Consider the following 16517-nt stretch of genomic DNA (forward strand, 5'->3'; position numbering starts at 1 on the left):
TCAGAAGGGGCCCGTGCCATAGTTCTGGTTGAAATGACCGTGTCTGCAGCATGTACTAGGAAACACAGAGCAATCCATGCCTCCTATTTGTATTGATAGTCTACCTTATGGATTTACTGATTAAATGAATTCACCATAGGTAGTTGTTAGACCTGGCATCATTGGCATGAGTCTCTCCTCCATTTTTTTCTGTTTGCCTCCTCTGTTTACGATGTTTTTGCTGGTTTATTGCTTTGGGCACTGTGCCACTGCTGATCAGTGCCACAGTGCAAGTGCTCCCTATGTTAAATTATTACATTGATTGGTGTTACCATGATTGGCTTGGTTGACTTACTGTTCAGACCCTAGTCTAGTGCACTGCGTGTGCCAAGGGCGTGTAAGTTAACTGCTGCTGGTGGGCTTGCAGCACTGGTTGTGCCACCCACAGAAGCAGCGTGTAAAATGTGTCTCAGGCCTGCCACCGCAGCGCCTGCGTGCAGTCCCTGACTGCCATGTCGACTTGGTAAGGAAACCTACTTACCAGTCTCTAAACCTTCACTTTGCCACATTTCAGACACCTCTATGGTAGGTCCTAGGGCAGGGTGCATTGTTGGTAAAAGGTAGGTCATGCCCTGATGTGTGTGGCATGACCTAATAGTGAATTACAGCCCTTTTCGTTTTCCACTATTGAAGGGCTACCTGCCTCCAATAGGCCAGACTGGGCAGACTGATTATTAACTCCATTATAATCTATCTGACTCAGGGAGCATGGTAGCAAGTCGAGTTTAGTATCCCTGAACTCAGAATTTAATAACACACCCTTTAGGATGGATGGTTTTTAAATTCTATGTTTGAAAATAGCACTTTTAGAAAGTGGCTACTTTCTTGTCCAACTATCTACCGGTCTCTGCTGGTTTGGTGTGTGTGTCAGGGGCTGGGTGGCTCCAGAGGTCTGAGTGAGTCAGTGTGGGGTGAATGGGGAGTTTACACGTAGAGTGAGGGAAGAGTAGCCTGCCCTGCCTGACACAATACTGGCTCCGCCTCCTGCTGGGCGACTGATAGCCCTGCTCCTGCCAGTGACAATACTGGCTCCGCCTCCTGCTGGGCGGCTGAGGACTCTGCCCGGCTCAGTGAATAGGCCAGGTGCCTCTGCCTGGCAACACCCACAACAAACCTGAGATGGTGGGAATCGCCCTGCTTGGACAAAGGGAACAAAGGGAAAAAGGGGTATAAGAGAAGGACCCCTGAACCAAGAACTCAGATCACTTCTGACAAGGAAACCTGTACCAAGGACAAGAAGCCTGCTGATCTAAGGACTTGCCTCCCCTTTCTGCCAGAGTGCTGTTTTGCTGTGGAGGAACCTGAAAGCTGCTTCTTTATTTTTGCCAAGGAACAAGGAGAGAGGAACTTGGTGTGTACTCTCTGAACACTTGCTAGGAAATCTCCAAGGGCTGGAAGAGTGCCAGTCTCCTGTTGAAGTCACAGGGCCAAAGGACTTCACCATCTACTGAATTGCTGAATTGCTGGAAAGTGTTGTTTCCAGTACACAAGGGAAAATCTGCAGTCTCGACGCCAGCAGCAACGCCAGTGAGCAGTGGGTATCGGCCCCGGCTCCAAGTGACCCCGTCTCGACGCCGGTATCAACGCCAGTGAGGAGTGAGTATCGGCTCCACCTCCAAGCGACCCCGTCCCGACGCCGCTGCTGATCGCATCGACTCGACGCCCTTCTCGACGCCGTGAGCGCTGCTCCGGCCCGACATCCCTCGACACCGCTGCGGATTGACCCGACTCCGAGGCACGATCGACGCCGACCTCGACGCCGACATCTCGACGCCGTGGATCCTCGTTTTCTTCGTTTCTCAAGGTACTGTACTTGTGGGGTCTGTTGCGACTCCAGGCTCGACGTAGCGCTCCTCGCGGTCAACGCCGAACCTTGGGAATCTTGTAGACTCGACGTCGTGTGACTCCTGTGGGGGTTACATTGTTGCCAAAGAACTGTGCTCAGAAGAATACTTTGCTAAAGAACTATTTGCCAAGAAGAAACCTTATTTGAACTATTATTTTTCCTTCCAAAGAGTATGTATTAAGACTGTGGTATATTTTTGTCGTTGTTTGGTCTTGTGCTAAGCCTTATATAAAAATACTATTTTTATAATAACTTCTGTGTCGTGTCCATCTGTAGTGTATTCACTTTATTACTGTATGTGGTCATAAATGCTTAACACACTGCCTCTGAGATAAGCCTGTCTGCTCTGCCAAGCTACCAAGGGGGTAGCAGGGGTTATCTGAGTGTGTACTCCCCTTTCCCTGACTAGAGTTGGTTGGTCCCTATTTGTCAGAAGTGTATACCTCTGCCAACTAGAGACCGCCGGTTCTAACATTGGTGGTCAGCGGTGAGGATTTGAACTTTGCATTTATGACTCATGTGCAGTGATTAGTGTACGCTACATAGTGAAAGCAGACCATAACGCAGCCACAGTCTGTTTGGTAGGATATTCTATTTTTGTTCTCCGCTTTCCTGGAGCTTATTTTCTTAAACACTGCCAGTTTTGACCATGGAGAATGCCGGAGCTGCTACACCTGTGGAGAATGTTGTGGGGGAATTCGATAAGGAGAAGATAGATTCCTACACGCTAAAAGATCTGAAAGGATTTTGCAAGCAGTTTAAAGTTCCTACCACAGGTGTCTCAAAGAAAGAGGGCTTCCTCAAAGCGCTGAAGGCCTGGTTAGAGGCCAGAAATCCCTCTGATCCGGTGGTGGTACCGGAAGAGGAAGAAGAAGTGGAAGAGGAAGAGCCCACAGGTGGGCCAGTGTCATCTCCAGGCAGTAGTGCGTCCTCTAGGAGCCTTTCCCCCGAAGAATTAGAAGACAGGGAGAAGGAGAGGGGGTACAAGTTAGAAATGGCAAAACTTAAATTAGGAGGGCAGTTGGAATTAGAGAATGCGAGAAGCAAGAGAGAAGCCGAAATGGAGAGCAAAAGATTAGAGTTTGAGAGAGAGAAATTAGCGTTTGAACGTGAGAAGATGGTGAGGGAGATGGAGCTTAAAACTAAGAGTTTAGAGTTGAATCCCTCTGGTGGCAGCACTCCATCTGTGCCTGCAGAAAGTAGGTTTTATTTTCCTAAAGATGTGATCAAGGATTACAGTAAGAATGAAGATATTAGCCAATGGTTTAAAGCATATGAGTTAGCATTGTTGGCCCACCGGGTCCCTGAGAAGGATTGGGGAACGGGGTTGTGGAGCCGCTTTACAAACGAGGGGAGAGATACCTTGTTGAGCCTTCCTGCTGAGGATAGGATGTCTTATACTCATATGAAAGATGCTTTAATGCTGAGATATGGCTTAACCCCAGAAAAGTACAGACAAACCTTTAGAGAATGTAAGAAGTTGCCTGGTACTACGTGGGTGGAATATGTGTCTTTTTTCTGCAGAACCATGGATGGTTGGATAAAGGGTAGCAAGGTTGATAGTTATGATGCTCTTTATGATTTGTTTGCTTGGGAGAACTTGTCTAATAACTGTTTTCCAGAGCTACGCCAGCACCTTGTTGATAGCAAGCTATCTAACCCTAGTAAACTTGCTGAGGAGGCGGACCGCTGGGTCAGTACCAGGGTCCACAAGGGTCCAGTGGGAGACTCAGCCAAAGGTGGGCAGGGTCCCCAGCAGAAGAGTGGGGGGGACAGGGGTAAACAGAGGGAGTTTCAGAAAGGGCCCCAAAGTAGTCCCCAAGGGAACCAAGGGAAGGGTTCCCAGCCTCCCCCTGTAAAGAAGCCAGAGGCCCCGACAGGTAAACCTGTTCACAGGGGCCCCATGACCTGCTATGCCTGTAAGCAGGTGGGACACCGTTATTATGATCCCCAGTGTCCCATGAAGGATTCAAATGCACCGCCGCGTGCACCCCCTCGTCAGGTAGCGAGTGTAGCCCTGGGAGGGGAGGAGATGGGTGCCCCCGGTGGGTGGGGTCCCGCAGAAATGGCCCTGGTCTCTTTAGGAGACGTGGAAATGGTCCCTCCAACCCCTCTGCCTAGTAACACTAAGAAATATAGGCAGTGGGTGACCATTAATGGCCATAGGGTGGAAGCTCTCAGAGACACCGGAGCGAGTGTGACAGCTGTCAAGTGTCACTTGGTGTCCAGAGAGCAGGTGGTCCCTCATGCATTCTACCCCGTTGTAGCTGCTGACAACTCACAGAGTCAGTGTGAGGTAGCTCAAGTTCCCTTTGAGTGGGGGGGGGTCTCAGGTACTCTTCAGGTTGCTGTGAGGCCCGCCATGCCTGTTGATTGTCTCTTGGGCAATGATTTGGAGGACTCCCCTTGGGCTAAGGTGGAGAGAAAAGCGCATCTGGAGATGTTGGGTCTGCCTGAGTGGGTGTGTGCGACCACCCGCTCCATGTCAGTCAGTAAGGGTGTTGATGGGGGCCTGGAGCCTGAAAGTATGGCCCAGGTCCCAACCGTGAAGAGAAGAGGCAGGGGGCGCGGGAAACCGTCCCTCATCGTTCCCGCGGTCCAGGAGGGAGCAGACCCTGAGGGGGATGCCCTGGAACCGACAGGAGAACAAGTGGCCGAACTGGGAGACCTGCCCGAGCTGACCCATTGGCAGCAGGATGGTGGTCCCTCCAGGGAGGAATTTTGTGCTGAACAGAAAGTGTGCCCTTCTCTTGTGGGTATGAGGCAGCAGGCCTCAGCCCAAACGACAGGTGATCAGTCAGGATCACATTGGGTCTACTGGGAGAACGACCTCCTGTATAGCGAGCCCAAGGCTGCTGAACCTGGGTCAGCCCGTGTGCTGGTGGTACCCCAGCGCTTCAGAGCCTTCCTACTGGGGTTGGCTCATGACGTTCCGTTAGCTGGACATCTGGGGCAGGACAAGACCTATGACAGGCTTGTCACCCATTTTTATTGGCCTCAGATGAGAAGGGATTCAGATATCCATTGTAGGACCTGTCAAATTTGCCAGGCAAGTGGGAAAAGTGGGCGGAAGCAGAAGGCTCCCCTCCAACCTTTTCCCGTCGTCAGTACCTGTTACATCCTGCTTTTCCTTCTTCTCTGTCCTTCTTCTGTGTTTGTTCTAAGCCCCTCAGCCTGTATCTGTGATGTCACCCAAGAGTTCCTTTTGTGTATGTTTGATTCTACTGCCAGTTAGATCTGAGGCTGAGCAGCAGGGCAGCTGCTCCCGGTGGGGCTTAACTGGGTTTTAAGCTGAGCCTTAACTGAGCTTTAACTGGATCTTAACTGGGGCCTGTATCCTGTACATTGATTCCTGTTTGATGAGAATAAACTTACATCTGGATGCAGCAACCCAAGGACTCATCTTTTATTATATGAAATGTTACAGTACCCCCTTTGAGCGAGTGGGAATTGACATTGTGGGGCCACTGGACCCCAAGACAGCCATGGGCAACAGGTTTATCCTGGTCTTGGTGGACCATGCCACCCGGTACCCGGAAGCCATCCCTCTCCGAACAGTGACGGCCCCCGTGGTGGGACGGGCACTGATGGGTGTTTTCTCCCGCATGGGGTTCCCCAGAGAGGTGGTGTCAGACCGGGGCACCAACTTCATTTCGAAATATATGAAGTCTCTGTGGAAGGAGTGTGGGGTAACCTACAAGTTTACCACTCCTTACCACCCTCAAGGTAATGGGCTGGTTGAGAGATTCAACCGGACCCTAAAAGGCATGATCATGGGTCTTGAAGAACCAATGAGGCGTAAATGGGACGTCCTCTTGCCATGCCTGCTGTTTGCTTACCGTGAGGTGCCACAGAAGTCTCTAGGGTTCAGCCCCTTTGAGCTTTTGTATGGTCACCCGGTAAGAGGACCTTTGAGTCTGGTCAAAGAAGGCTGGGAGCAATCTCCCAGGAAACCTCCCCAGGATGTATATAGTTACATGCTGGCCTTTAGGAACCAGACTCGGCGCTTCAGAGATCTTGCTCAGGCAAATCTGGAGGCCAGCCAGGAAGAGATGAAGCGGTGGTACGATCAGAATGCCACTCTGGTTGAGCTTCAACCTGGTCAGAAAGTTTGGGTCATGGCCCCTGTGGAACCTTGTGCGCTCAAGGACAGGTGGACTGGACCATTTGAGGTTGTGGAGAAAAAGAGCGATGTCACCTACTTGGTGGACTTGAAGTCTCCCAGGAACCCCTTAAGGGTCCTGCATGTCAACCGGTTAAAGCCCCACTTAGAAAGGTCCGAAGTGGGCATGCTCCTTGCCACAGATGCTGGGATGGAGGAGGAGAGTGAGCCTCTTCCTGACCTCCTGTGTGCAAAAGAAAAAGATGGGTCAGTGGATGGTGTTGTCCTCTCTGACACACTGACCCCTGAGCAGCAGCAAGATTGTCGCCATCTGTTGGTACAATTCCCTGATCTGTTCTCCTTAATCCCTGGTGTCACTCAGTGGTGTGTCCATGATGTGGACACTGGGGACAGCACTCCTGTGAGGCACAAGGCCTACAGGGTGACTGAAAAGGTCAGAGCATATATCAAGGAGGAGGTCTCCAAGATGTTTGCCTTAGGGGTGGTTGAGTCCTCTAGCAGCCCTTGGGCCAGCCCAGTGGTCTTGGTCCCAAAGGCTGCGGCGCCTGGTGCTTCACCAGAACTTCGGTTCTGTGTGGATTACCGAGGACTCAATTCGGTCACCAAGACTGACGCGCACCCCATCCCCAGAGCTGATGAGCTCATCGATCGGTTGGGGGCTGCCCGGTACCTTAGTACGTTTGATCTAACGTCTGGGTACTGGCAGATCGCCTTGACTGATGGGGCAAAAGAGAGGTCTGCATTCTCCACACCAGATGGGCACTACCAGTTCCGTGTGATGCCCTTTGGGATGAAGAATGCCCCTGCCACATTCCAGAGGTTGGTTAACCAGGTATTGGCCGGGCTGGAAGATTTCAGCGCCGCCTACCTGGACGATATAGCAGTGTTCAGCGCCAGCTGGGAGGAACACTTGCGCCACCTCCAGGAAGTGTTGTTGGCCCTGCGCAGAGCAGGCCTCACAATCAAGGCTAGTAAGTGCCAGATTGGGCAGGGTTCAGTGGTGTACTTGGGGCACCAAGTAGGGAGTGGCAAGGTGGCCCCCTGCAACCCAAGATAGATACCATCCTGGCTTGGGAACCGCCCAAAACCCAGACTCAGGTGAGAGCCTTCTTGGGTCTCACGGGTTACTACAGGAGGTTTGTCAAGGGGTATGGCAACATTGTGCACCCCTTGACCTCGCTGACTTCCCGGAAGCAGCCGAGACTTGTGATCTGGACTGACGCCTGTCAGAAAGCCTTTGACACCCTGAAAACTGCAATGTGTACAGCACCGGTCCTCCAGGCACCCGACTTTTCAAAAGAATTCATTGTCCAGACGGACGCTTCAGAGCATGGTGTGGGGGCTGTTCTAGCACAGATGAATGAGGAGGGCCGAGACTTACCTGTAGCCTTCATCAGCCGGAGGTTACTTCCCAGGGAACAAAGGTGGAGTGCGATAGAGCGTGAGGCATTTGCTGTGGTCTGGGCGCTGAAGAAGCTAAGACCCTACCTGTTTGGGACTCACTTCCGGGTTCAGACAGACCACAGGCCCCTCAGATGGTTAATGCAGATGAGGGGTGAGAACCCAAAACTGTTGAGGTGGTCCATTTCCCTACAGGGGATGGACTTTACGGTGGAACACCGCCCTGGTACAGATCACGCCAATGCTGATGGTCTGTCCAGATTTTTCCGCCTTAGTGATGAGGACTCCCTGGGTGAAGGGTAGTTCTCCCCACATTTCAGCTGGAGGGGACACGTGTTAGACCTGGCATCATTGGCATGAGTCTCTCCTCCATTTTTTTCTGTTTGCCTCCTCTGTTTACGATGTTTTTGCTGGTTTATTGCTTTGGGCACTGTGCCACTGCTGATCAGTGCCACAGTGCAAGTGCTCCCTATGTTAAATTATTACATTGATTGGTGTTACCATGATTGGCTTGGTTGACTTACTGTTCAGACCCTAGTCTAGTGCACTGCGTGTGCCAAGGGCGTGTAAGTTAACTGCTGCTGGTGGGCTTGCAGCACTGGTTGTGCCACCCACAGAAGCAGCGTGTAAAATGTGTCTCAGGCCTGCCACCGCAGCGCCTGCGTGCAGTCCCTGACTGCCATGTCGACTTGGTAAGGAAACCTACTTACCAGTCTCTAAACCTTCACTTTGCCACATTTCAGACACCACTATGGTAGGCCCTAGGGCAGGGTGCATTGTTGGTAAAAGGTAGGTCATGCCCTGATGTGTGTGGCATGACCTAATAGTGAATTACAGCCCTTTTCGTTTTCCACTATTGAAGGGCTACCTGCCTCCAATAGGCCAGACTGGGCAGACTGATTATTAACTCCATTATAATCTATCTGACTCAGGGAGCATGGTAGCAAGTCGAGTTTAGTATCCCTGAACTCAGAATTTAATAACACACCCTTTAGGATGGATGGTTTTTAAATTCTATGTTTGAAAATAGCACTTTTAGAAAGTGGCTATTTTCTTGTCCAACTATCTACCGGTCTCTGCTGGTTTGGTGTGTGTGTCAGGGGCTGGGTGGCTCCAGAGGTCTGAGTGAGTCAGTGTGGGGTGAATGGGGCGTTTACACGTAGAGTGAGGGAAGAGTAGCCTGCCCTGCCTGACACAATACTGGCTCCGCCTCCTGCTGGGCGACTGATAGCCCTGCTCCTGCCAGTGACAATACTGGCTCCGCCTCCTGCTGGGCGGCTGAGGACTCTGCCCGGCTCAGTGAATAGGCCAGGTGCCTCTGCCTGGCAACACCCACAACAAACCTGAGATGGTGGGAATCGCCCTGCTTGGACAAAGGGAACAAAGGGAAAAAGGGGTATAAGAGAAGGACCCCTGAACCAAGAACTCAGATCACTTCTGACAAGGAAACCTGTACCAAGGACAAGAAGCCTGCTGATCTAAGGACTTGCCTCCCCTTTCTGCCAGAGTGCTGTTTTGCTGTGGAGGAACCTGAAAGCTGCTTCTTTATTTTTGCCAAGGAACAAGGAGAGAGGAACTTGGTGTGTACTCTCTGAACACTTGCTAGGAAATCTCCAAGGGCTGGAAGAGTGCCAGTCTCCTGTTGAAGTCACAGGGCCAAAGGACTTCACCATCTACTGAATTGCTGAATTGCTGGAAAGTGTTGTTTCCAGTACACAAGGGAAAATCTGCAGTCTCGACGCCAGCAGCAACGCCAGTGAGCAGTGGGTATCGGCCCCGGCTCCAAGTGACCCCGTCTCGACGCCGGTATCAACGCCAGTGAGGAGTGAGTATCGGCTCCACCTCCAAGCGACCCCGTCCCGACGCCGCTGCTGATCGCATCGACTCGACGCCCTTCTCGACGCCGTGAGCGCTGCTCCAGCCCGACATCCCTCGACACCGCTGCGGATTGACCCGACTCCGAGGCACGATTGACGCCGACCTCGACGCCGACATCTCGACGTCGTGGATCCTCGTTTTCTTCGTTTCTCAAGGTACTGTACTTGTGGGGTCTGTTGCGACTCCAGGCTCGACGTAGCGCTCCTCGCGGTCAACGCCGAACCTTGGGAATCTTGTAGACTCGACGTCGTGTGACTCCTGTGGGGGTTACATTGTTGCCAAAGAACTGTGCTCAGAAGAATACTTTGCTAAAGAACTATTTGCCAAGAAGAAACCTTATTTGAACTATTATTTTTCCTTCCAAAGAGTATGTATTAAGACTGTGGTATATTTTTGTCGTTGTTTGGTCTTGTGCTAAGCCTTATATAAAAATACTATTTTTATAATAACTTCTGTGTCGTGTCCATCTGTAGTGTATTCACTTTATTACTGTATGTGGTCATAAATGCTTAACACACTGCCTCTGAGATAAGCCTGTCTGCTCTGCCAAGCTACCAAGGGGGTAGCAGGGGTTATCTGAGTGTGTACTCCCCTTTCCCTGACTAGAGTTGGTTGGTCCCTATTTGTCAGAAGTGTATACCTCTGCCAACTAGAGACCGCCGGTTCTAACAGTAGTGCATACATTTGAGTGATCTGGCATACAGAACCTTTTTAGGCCACTTCATGGGCACTGAAGATGTTTGTTTTAAGGCTGTTGACCCTTCTGTATGAGACAAAGCATCTCTTATAGTCATGTGTTTAAGACCCTAACAGTTTCAAACTAAGACCAGGTGTCTTTGTTGCAGCTGTTTATTGGAGAACTTGGATTTCTGGAGGCATCAATATAAACAATGATGAGTCTTACCACAATCCTGATAGCTGAGTTTCAGAAAGCAAAACACAGCGCCCCACTCACTAAAGTAACATGACATACTGATCGTGCCCCTTGATTTAGTTTAAGGGTCTGATCTGTGAACTACTACCCAGAAACATGAAGTGAATCCATATGAGGTGACCCAGGCTTACAATTTGAGATTGAAAGTAGGTTGTGGAAGTTAAGGGACCTTGTGGATGGTCACAATGGCAAACTAAGTGATTTGCAATGGCCAAAGTAGATCATTGAGGCAGCATCCATCACAAAAAGAAGCTTAGAGGAAGGCCTACAATAATACTGTTTTGAAAACAGATAGCGCCAAAGATTGCAAATACAGTGAATTTCAGGGCTTTTTCAGTTGCTCCTGAAAAGCAAAAAACTATAATTTGGGGTTGTTTTATCTGACATACCAGGTCTGAATAGTAGAAACTCCAGATATATTCCTATACACAACACAGGACTCTGCATAGTTGTAGCTTTGTGATTAGCTCAGTGAGTGTATGTACGCTGAAGCATTTCCTTTTCTTTGATCACACCTTTATATAATCTTTATTTTTCTTACCTGTACAGTAGAGTAATGCAGTCCCAAAGCCAGAATCACTGCTAGCAGTAGTGAATCCATTACTGAAAAGGAAAGCAACATTTTCTTTATTATTTAAAGATCATCAAGTTTACATTTTTAATGTTTGGCCTGTTGTGGCATTAATGCGCATGGTTTTGCCATTTTTAGAACTGTAATAACTAGCAATACCATAGACCTCTCCAAGGTGCAAACTGCTGACTGAGCACATTATGACATAAAATACATCCTAGTTGTGGCCCGCATATACGTACTACTTAAGTGAGCATGTGTGCTCCTGAGAATGCCCATAGTAAATTGTGGTCCCCATGCCCCACTCTGACCGTGTGATGGAGTGTTTCCATGCATTACAGCTTTGTATAGTGCCCTTGAGAGCCAATGCAAGGACGAGCATGATTCCTTGATTGCACTCAGACTGGTGAGGTCCTTCTTGCCCCTTGAGTGACTGGTATATTGCTGATGCAGATCAAGGTGACACACCTACAGGTAATACAATCTGAATCTGTGCTAGAGGCTCTAAACCCGCTTATTCAAGGGCCAGTGTTTCTAAACTGACAATACAAATGTTGCAACCCTGTCTGAATTGCAAATAATAACTGATGTCAAGGAGGCATCTCCCTCTATTTTAGAGTTACATAGTATACAAGATGTCTTTTCTATCTGAAGAAATTGTTTATTGAAAGCAGACCCTGTCCTTTAAAGGGACAAAGGCTGTGCTAGTAACAATCTTTTTTTCCTGGCATAAAATGTGAAAACAGGGACAGTTGTCTGCTATCCCTCCTAAGACTCTAGTGTGCCTTTGCAGCCAATCACAGACAACAAAAAATGCCTTGTTTCTTAAATTTTAACAAGGCTTAATGTTATGCAAACTTCTACCAACATACAGTTTAGAGCTCCTGATTATTACATCAGCAGTATCAAAAAACACAGCCATTTGCAATTTTAACTTTCTGTTTACCTTAAAAGTGTAGGATGCACACACATATTTATATTTGAGTTCATTCCCAAATGCCAGTCAGACCCCGTAAATGGTTAAACATTTCCTCCAACATAGGGCTGACACAATACCCCTTCCAGGAACATAAGGAGCACAGATTACCCCAACATTTTGTGGAAGTTGAGGGGAAGAGCATTCTCCACGGGGGAACATTTACCCTGCAGAGGACCTAATGTGTGATTTTGCCCACAGGACTGCATCCTCTCTTCAATGGAGAATTCTACATAGGGGTAGCAGTCACTTGACTTTTCTGGTATACACCTAGAAATATGCACATAGATAAGCTTTCGAGAATTACTTCTGTGAATATTTATAAATAGGTTAAACATTGAAAAATACACTCAAGAAGAGGCCTGACCCTCCCTCCTTACTTTTCCGTCTTTCCTTGTGTATAGGGTCCTATGTGTGCTCTTGGACTAAATATGTACTTGTCTGAAATGAAATTTATCAATCCTAATTCAAAGATACCTCTCACATCACCCTAGAGTATCAATCACAATATTTCATAAACAAGTTAGCCCCCTCTTGGAAATGTTTCTCAAAAGTTATTTTCACACCTTGCTGCATAATGCACAACCCTTTTTAGTTTAGATAGTATCACAGAAGCATCTATAAAAGCTTCAGAGACTTCAGTGCCTTTCATGGATTGCCTTGGGTTCTGCTGCTAATATAACATGTGGTTTTTCAAAGTTCTCATTATTGTTGTTGGTATTATTATTATTATTAGCTGTAGAAGTAGTAGTAGTGGTAGTAGTAGTATTAGGGTTACTATTATTAGTATTCGTTTTATTAGTATTGGTATTACTATCATTGTAATTATTTATATTTTATATATGAATTGGTTCTAGGTGGTCTGTAATCACTTTATAGATCCCAACAAATAGGGCTACACTTCCAGCCACAAGTAAGACATTTCTTAAAGTTCCAGCGACAAGCAACCATTTACCACAGTCTGAGCTGATAAAATATCACTGTTCCTGGTCTCCATCTCTTAAAGCAACCAGTCATCCCAAAACTATGGAAGAAACATTTCTTAAATAATACTTCTGTGCTTGTGTCACAAAAACCTGTCACTTTCACTATTTGATGTCCTTTGCGGTAAGATGAGGCACTGCTTTGTGTAGCACCTTTTACCAAGGTATTATTAAAGCAGGTTTCCAGAGGTGGTTGTGTATGATAAGAATGTGTGTGTGTATTCGTTGTGTGGCATTTCACTGTGGTAGTCATGTGTCATGTAGATGTTTCTCACTTACCACTGTCCAAGTTGATAAAGTTGCTCTTTGACTATTTAAGGCATCAGACACCGTCACATTATTGGGGAAACTGTGTGTTTTATTAGCACTTTGACTTCTCACTTGGTTTTCAATAAACTCTTGGCGGTGATCATGTTAGATCATACTGCCCTATGGTTTGTTTTCTTTCAAGGAGAAAAGGACTTTGTGAAGCTTCCAAATTTGTAAATGGATGACTCTTGGAACAAATACCCTGCTTTCGGCTCCTGCATATTGCTAGTGTGGTGCATTCAACCTACCTTTGTGGGTATCATGAAAATAAGATACTTCACAAGTTTAACAAGAAATTTCTAGCTTCTCCAAGTGAGAGTTAGTGAAGGGTTACATAAGTTAAGCACAGCATTTTTGTATCCCTGGAAACATATTAGGCTCAAGGTTCTTACATTTATACTTCAGGGTTGATTTATGCTTTTGAATCAGACAGTGGGCAACCATCTAGAACAAGTTTACGTTCTTGGATTTGATGTTTTTAATTATGAGAGTCTTAAAAAAAAAGCTTACACTAAAACATAATTGCATTTACTGTGGAGCTTATTTACGGGCCCCTTGCTCCACCGGTGCGTCGCTTTTTGTGATGCACTGCTGGTGCAACCTCCTGCACCATATTTACAAGGACACGTAAAGCCACCCTGCATGGCTTTTCCTGTCCTTGTAAATATGGCACCTTCTCACGCAACACTTTGCTTGAAAGGGGCGTGACATTGGTGTTGCTGCGGGTGTTCCCATGCAACTCCCATGTATTCTGCCGCATTTCCAGATTAACGAGAATTCATGAACCTGGAAATGTGTCAGAATGCTACTCCACCCCAGGGGTGGAGTAGCGAGGCACAACGAGGAGAAATGTTTATATTTCTCCTCGTTTTTTCCTCTTTCTAGAGGTGCTGCAATACACCTCTTTTTATTGTTTTTGTGCAGGAAGGTACCATTTATTGCACAGAAACAATTCCCCACAGCTCAGGCACCCTTGCACCATGACACAAGGGTGCCTGCTTGGCGCATGGCAGCTGATTGTGCGCCAGTACTGGGGAACGCACGTGGATGCATCACATTGTTGTAAATATGACGCATCCCTGTGCTTTGAAAGTGCCGCAGCGTGGCTCAGCCAAAGGGCTTGCCAGTGCTGTGCTGCTGTACTTTCTTGTAAATGAGGTCCTGAGTGTCCCCTGGCGCAAATATGGGAAATGGAGAAAACAAGTAAATGTGCCCAATAGTGCCTTAATTAAAGGCAGTTTAAAAAAAAGTTAAGAAAATTTAGACTGGCTCATTTTAAATCTGAAGTATACAAAAAAGTGTTGGATGGAATGCTAGAAATAATTAGTTGGTAATTACTCGGGCCGCATGCCAATCCTTTGTTATTCTGCACAGCATGCCACCTCAGTATGGAGCCAGCAATATGCAAATTATTATTGACTCTGCTCCAGTGGGAACAGTACAGCCCAAACTGCCAGCCCTGGTCCTTCTTGAAATGGAACACAAGCAACCCAAGGCCAGTTTTGTCCTGTTTAGGGCTCATCAGCCAGGTATAACTTGATTCCAGTAACACAGTGTGCATCAGACCCATGTCTGGGTATACTCGTCCCACTTAGGATGACACACTAAGGTATACAAATAAGTGATAGATGGAATGCTTGAATTGACCTCACTGGCTGGTGTTTACTGGGTTGCTTGTGTTGCAAATCAGGGAGGACCTGACAGGGAGGGCCTGGAAAATGGTTCGCAAAAAATCGATGAGCTAGGATGCATCCCCGAGTAATTACCAGAGCTGAGATTAATTCAAGAATTCCTTCCACCACTTTTTGTATACTTCATTTTAAATCTGAACATTGTTAAAAGTTAGAACACAATCTAAGAAATTTCCTATTTGGGCTATACTTCTTTTATTTAAAAATAAAAATTGAGCCCATCTATTTTCTCAAATGTGCAGAGTAGCAATAAACAAAGTCTGCCAAAAAGTCCCTGGATATATAATACTCAATAACCCAAATATTAGCATTTCACAAACAACATTTTACACATATTACTACTCACAATTTGAAATTTGGATTAGTGGGGAGATGTCTTGTTCCTTCAGAAGGATTCTGTTCTAGTGGTTTGGTGCAGTCATATGTCTGAATTTATAATGCTAAATATTTTTAGAGATTGTGCAAGCACATTTTTTAAATAAAACACAAATTTTATTTGTTTTTCAAATAATTTGTTTTTTTCCATCATTTTACACAATGTTTATTTGTGATTATTTTTTTAATTTACAATTTTGACATGTAGATTTTTTTTAAATAGAAATGTTTAAATTATACATTTTAAATGTTTTATTTACACATAATGGTATTATGTTTTCTAAATCTAAAATTCCATCTACGGAAGTATAAACAAAACCGCATAAATATTGCATTTAATCACAGTAATGCACCACATAATAATTTTTGGGCAAACAAACAAGTATAAACATTTTGTATATTTAAACAAAACTAGTCACCATTTTGAGTGGTGTTGACACACTTAACATTCACAAACACACTATTTAGAATGGTGGAAGCCTGATCTCGCCATCAGGACATTTGCAATTAGATGGAAGTCAGGAGAAGTTGACGAGGTGTGAAACTCCACGACTGACATAGCCATAGGCTGTGTGTGAAAGCAATGTATAAAAGCCAATGGATGTGACTGTTTCCCTTGACAATCTCTCACTGTTGTGTTGATGTACGGCGTTAAAAAAAGCTCACGTGCGTCCTAACAGTGCCATCAAGAAAACCTCCTCAACTGTTGCTCCTGTTTTCTACCTCTGACATCGCAGGGGACAGGGCCAAAAACCTTTTACCAGATCAGCTGGCAAATGAGGTCCTGTGCCTGTACAGCAAGCTGTATGGCTTAGCAGAGGAACAGATACATGTAGTAACTGAAAATTAAATCATGACTAACTTGTTGTTAATTTAAACAAAGGCTAGAATGTCCTGTTTATTTCCTGATTGTAGTCATTGAAGTCAAGTTTCTGTTAATTTTTTCAATACATAGAAAAATAATGGTGGTTATTTTTAAACCCATTTCAAATATACAACACCACAACATTAGTATGTGTTGTGTGTTTGATGCCCATTTTTGTTTTTTTGGTGTGTTTTCCATACCAAAAAGGTTTTACTTTAGAAATCTTAATAATCTGAAGTGTTTATCTCTTCTTCGTTTTTGAACAACATTGTTCTATTAGCAAATTTCATGCTAATAATAAGAATAACGGACATGAAGCATGAAATTTGCTAATAGAACAATGTTGTTCAAAAACGAAGAAGAGATAAACACTTCACAAATGTCACTAAAAGTGTAGATACCACACTAACCACAATGCACTAAAACACATAACAGGAAGTAACTGTATGCAGATGAAATAAAAGAAGTCCTTTTTCTCTGTTTTAGATTAATCCCGTGACCAAGGTCAAAGTAGTCTGACCAAAAC

The sequence above is a fragment of the Triturus cristatus genome, chromosome 6 (genome assembly GCF_964204655.1).
Source record: "Triturus cristatus chromosome 6, aTriCri1.1, whole genome shotgun sequence".
In the NCBI taxonomy this organism is placed as follows: domain Eukaryota; kingdom Metazoa; phylum Chordata; class Amphibia; order Caudata; family Salamandridae; genus Triturus; species Triturus cristatus.